The sequence below is a fragment of the Vombatus ursinus genome, unplaced genomic scaffold, assembly GCF_900497805.2.
Source record: "Vombatus ursinus unplaced genomic scaffold, bare-nosed wombat genome assembly UNPS02001287.1, whole genome shotgun sequence".
Taxonomy (NCBI): Eukaryota; Metazoa; Chordata; class Mammalia; order Diprotodontia; family Vombatidae; genus Vombatus; species Vombatus ursinus.
The window spans coordinates 19,311,488-19,316,643 of record NW_020941065.1 but is presented as its reverse complement, the minus strand read 5'-3'; the positions used below and the strand labels follow the sequence as shown (position 1 = coordinate 19,316,643).

At 56.6% G+C, this 5,156-nt stretch overlaps 1 long non-coding RNA gene across 1 annotated transcript; it reads right to left on the bottom strand.

Annotated features, from left to right (window-relative positions):
• Positions 1-1,014: 1,014 nt before the first annotated feature.
• Positions 1,015-2,344, bottom strand: LOC114043313. Its single transcript, XR_003569082.1, has 4 exons — positions 2,079-2,344; positions 1,874-1,994; positions 1,689-1,779; positions 1,015-1,123 (listed from the first exon to the last, which is right to left on the bottom strand). It is a non-coding gene; the product is annotated as an uncharacterized LOC114043313 (long non-coding RNA).
• Positions 2,345-5,156: the final 2,812 nt, after the last annotated feature.

The window sequence follows — 5,156 nt, the reverse complement described above, 5'->3', positions numbered from 1 at the left end:
TCTCTCTCTCTCTCTCTCTGTCTCTCTCTTTGCCTCTCTCTGTCTCTCTCTGTCTCTCTCTCTGTTTCTCTGTCTCTCTCTGTCTCTCTCTCAGGGTAGGGGAGCCCCCATCCTTGTACCATCTCACCTGCTCCTCCATCCACATTGTATTCCTGGCCTGCGGCAGAAGACTCTGGGTCCTGGCAGCCACCGGGCATGGATGCCAGCTGTAATGGGGGTGGGGAGAAAGCAGTGGGAGCTTTAGCACCCCCTTGCACTTAGCCAAGCAGTGAGCAGAGTTCGCCCTGGATTCTAGACCTGGCTTTCAGATAGATTAAGCTGTGTGACTGTGGGGAAACCTCCAGACCTCCCTGAATCTCAGCATCTCCACTTGTGAAATAGGACCACCCAGGTCTGGTTTTGTGGGCATCCTGTGGTAGGATGGAAGCCTAGGAAGGGCATTTGAGAACCTCTGGGTCCAACCCACCCATCTCACAGATGGGGAAACGGAATCTAGCACTGCTTCGCTATGGTTGTGGCCCCCGGAGAGCTTGGCCTTCCTTCTCTCCCCCTGGGCCCCACCCTGTGCCTCTGCAGCTCCCGCATGGCCTCTTGCAGGGTTTCAGCTTGCTGAATCACATCCCGGAGGCGGCGGCGGGCAGCCTCGAGCAGGGCCCCGAGGAGCTTCAGCCCTGGTCCAGGACTCCTGGGAGAGAAGAGATGGTCATTTTTCCCACCTCCTGGATGACAGAGCTGGGAGTGGGGGGTGGGGGACACAGGCTCGAGCTTGCTGTGTGACCTTGGACAGGTCCTTTCCTGTCTCTGGGCCGGGATTTCTTCCCCAGCCCCTTGGATCAGAGTGAGGCAGGGCTAACCTTTGCTTGTTTACCTCTCTCCTGCCTGCACTAGGGTTCTGCCCCAGTGGAATGCCTAGGGAAGCCTAAGCCCCACAGAGCAGTGTGTGTGGGGCTCATGTCCATGGGGGCCTGGGTCCTGGGGCTTACCTGGGCCTGGGGGCTTCCACGCTGGCTGGAGGCTTGGGCATCAGCTGCTGCCGTCTCCCACGTGTGCCAGCATCTGCCCAGGCTACTCTGTGCCTGGTGTTCGTAGTCCCCGTAACTCCAAGCTGCCCAGGGCCTCCATCCTGAGGAGAGACCCTGGGCTTTTCCTTTCCTGCTCTGCGTGTGCCCCCAGCTACCCACTCCTCCCTGTTCTTCAGGATCTCCTCATCCTGGCTTCCCAGTGGGAAGGGGATAACAGTGATAAGACCTGAGGTCATCCATGCAATCCTCACAATACCTACTATTATTCTCCCCATTTTACAGATGGGGAGACTGAGGCCAGATTTGAACTCAGGTCTTCCTGACTCCGGGTCCAAAGCTCTCTCCACTGCACCACCCATTGGTCTCATGATTGGAAGGCCCACCCCTGGTTTCTCCTGTCTTCACTGCCCACTCTACTCCTGAGTCTGTGGGATTCTTCCTGCTCATCCCCTATCTGGAGTCCTGGGCTTGGGGGTTTAAATGTGGCTCATCCTGGAGGATCCCTCTTCCCAGGGCAGATATGAGGGCTTTGGGAGGGATGGGAGAGTAGGGAGGAGGCCCCTCGGGAGCCGGGAGCCCCAGCTCTGCCTTGGAGGTCAAGGCCTAAAAGTATGTCAGAGTGAGCTTCCTTGCTTGGGGCCCTCGGGATATGAGGGAAGGTCTCACCTTCCTCCTTTCCAATTTGTTGCTCCATTTCCAGGGCTTGGGGTCCCCTGGGGTTTCCTGCTCCTTTTTAAGCCCCTGTCTGTGGCGAAGGCTAGAAAAGCACAGGACGCTAGAAAGCTGCTCAGAAGTCTCCATTCCTTTCCCAGGGCAGTCCCAGGCCGTTCCCCACCATTCTTCTGCCTCACCTGGGCTCTTGTTTCTGGGAGCTGGGAGATGGGTATCCCAGTGGGCAGGATGGGAAGAGAGGTCCAGGGTTGCAGGGAGATGCTGGGAGCCTACCCAGAGACAGCCTGGGGTCCTGGGGTCCTGAAGAGAAAGGAACAGGGTAGAGAGAACAGGACCAGGCGCCCCCACATCCCTCCCAGGCCTGGGGCAGAGGACCCACCTTACCTGCCAAAGGCCTAGACAGCTGCCTCAGTGCTGGGGCCTCCCAGGCTGGACCATCGCGCAGGATGTTCAGGGATGGCTCTGGGGCCCAGTGAACCCTTCTGTCGTGGAGAGAAGCGGGAAGAGGGAGCAGAGGATTCTTGCTCCCAGTGTGGAGGCCGGGTCCCTCAGGGCCCCCACTCTGGCTTCTCGCCGGCCCAACTCCAGAATCTCTTTTGTGTCCCCGCTTCTTAGGGAATGGGCCCCCCAAGTGGGGCAGAGATCTAGGCCCTGCAGCGCCTGGTGCTGCGGGGCCCAACCTGGGGCTGGGGTCCCCTGGGAGTGAGGAGAGCTCCTCCTTGGGCGGCTGCTGGTGGCCCGGGGAGCTGAGTGACTGGGGAGGAGAGCCCTGGCTCAGCCGGGAAATGTGGCCCCCCAGGGACTCTGGGCTCCTGGCGCAGGCCCGCTCCTCCTCCTGCTCCTCGGGCGGCAGCGCCTCCACCATGGCCTCTTGGAAGCGGGCAGCGAAGTCCTCCGTACAGATGGAGTCCGAGCTGCAGGGGCTGAGCTCTCCTCGACCAGGGGGCGCTGCGCCCAGGAGCTGGGTCAGCCTCCAGACATATTCTTCTTGGTGGCAGGACAGCCCGGGACCCCCCGGTGGGGCATCCTTGGCACTGCCAGGCAGGGCAGCTGGGGTAGAGCAGTGGGGGGGGGGTGTCAGGCCTTTGGTGTTGGGGGCACAGGGGAAGTGAGCGTGTGCGGTGGGTGGGGGGCTTTTCTCCCTTTCTGTTTGACCCAGCTCCTGGGAAGCAACTTCTCAGCTTTGGGAAGACCCCAGGGCAGGAGCATGGGGCCTCTGTCTAAAAAGGCGGCTCAGCGTCTTTCTCCAGTCTCCACCAGCTGCACTGTGGAGCTCTCCATCACCCCCCAACTTCCTTTGTGTACTGTCTTCTCCCATTAGATTGTAAGCTCCATGAGGGCAGGGATTGGCTTTGTTTTTGTATGTGCTTAGCACAGTGCCTGGAACTTAGCAGAGGCTTAGTGAATGTTAACTGACTGACTGTGCTGGAATGTCTGTTCTAGGCAGTCACTGGCAGCCTCCCAGCCAACAAGGCACCAGGATTCCTGGGTTCACATTCCTGCGGGCCAGGTCCACACCTCAGTGTGCCCATCTTCTAAGATCCCTCCCAGCTCTGACGTTCTCTGTTCTGAGGCCCCTCCCAGCCCTCACATTCCCTGTTCTCAGGCCCCTCCCAGCTCTGACATCCTCTGTTCTCAGGCCCCTCCCAGCTCTGACATCCTCTGTTCTCAAGCCCCTCCCAGCCCTCACATTCCCTGTTCTAAGATCCCTCCCAGCTCTGACATTTCCTGTTCTCAGGCCCCTCCAGCCCTGACATCCTCTGCTCTAAGACCCTTCCCAGCTCTGACATTCCCTGTTCTAAGTTTCCTCCCCTCCCAGCTCTGACACTATTTGTGCTAAGGCCCCTCCCAGCTCAGACATCCAGTGTTCTGAGGTCCCAAAGTCCATAGGATCCCTGCAGGTGTTCTAACCCTTATGGTCAGTATCACATACTAGAACCTTAGGGTCACAGAATCTTAGATCATAGAACAAAAACCACGTGCTGGTATGAAGCACGTGTTGTGGGCATTGTGCTAGGCTCTGTTCCAATGGGATGCGGTTTCTGCACCCCAAGAAGTCTAGTAAGGGGATAAGGCCACAGACTCTTAGAGTCCAAGCACAGCATCTCAGCCTCATAGAATGGAGACTCTCTGAATTCTGGTCTTTGGAGTGAGAAGGGATTTCAGAGACCATCGAATCCCCCTCCTCCTCTCCTGGAGGAGCCTTCCCCAGCCTTCCCAGCAAGCGATCACCCCTCCTCCAGACTGTGCTTGGACATTGGGATGCTGCCTGGGAGGTGGGGGTGGAACCCAGGAACACACAGACCGCCTGCTGGAATGTCGGGTGCGGAACCTCTTACCTGGCTTCTGGCCGGGCAGGTCAGGAGGGCCCAGGAGAGAACTCACCCCAGTCTCCCAACTCCCTCGAACCCTCAACTTGGAAACCTGTGGAAAGAGGACCTAGGTGGAGGGTGGAGGCTGGGACCCAGGCAGGGACCCTGGCAGGGACCCTCATCTGCGGAATCAAGTGGCCTCCTGAGGGAAAGGGGGAAGAGAAGGGATCAAGTATTTATTAAGCTGGTTCTATAGCCATGTTAATTGGATTGGAGTGAGGCAGGGCTGTGCAAAGTCACCAGCCTCACTTTCTCCTCTGGAGCCATCTGGGTCCAGTGGCCAGATATGGATCAGGACAACTGGAGATGACCCAGGATGCACTGGGGGACTTTGGCCTTTTCAAACTAAGGTCTTTAACAGGTCTCAGTTTGACTGATGTGATGGCATCACCTCCCTGATCCTTTTTTTTTTTTTTTTTGGTGAGGCAATCGGGGTTAAGTAACTTGCCCAGGGCCACACAGCTAGTGAGTATGATGTGTCTGAGGCCGGATTTGAACTCAGGTCCTCCTGACTCCAGGGCCAGTGCTGTATCCACTGTACCACCTAGCTGCCCCACTTCTTTTCTTCTCAGTCCACATAGCATATCACACTCTCACCGGCAGGTGCTCTGCCTAAAGGGAATGTAAATTTTAATCTCTGAAAATTGTTCCTTTTTTCTTGTTCTGGTTTTTTCTCTTAAAGACCAGCCTTAATCCCAGATCACTCTGGTCCCAGACCTAGCCCTACTTGGTCACTGTTTGGGCCCCGATTGGCTCAGAATGAATGTAAATAATAATTGTTTCTGTTTTGCCCCTCCCAGATCAATTTTTTTTTAAGAAGCCATTCTTTGCCTTATTTTTTTAAGTCTTAATCACTGAATGGGGTTGCCTTGGTCTAAGTGAGACTTGTTAAAGACCTTAGCTTGAAAAGGCCAAGGTCCCCCAGTGCATCCTGGGTCAACTCCAGTCGTCCTGATCTATATCTGGCCACTGCACCCAGATGGCTCCACAGAAGAAAGTGAGGCTAGTGACTTTGCACAGTCCTGTCTCACTTAAATCCAATTCACTTGCACATCATGGCATCACCTCCCTGAAGTCATAGTCCTCTTTG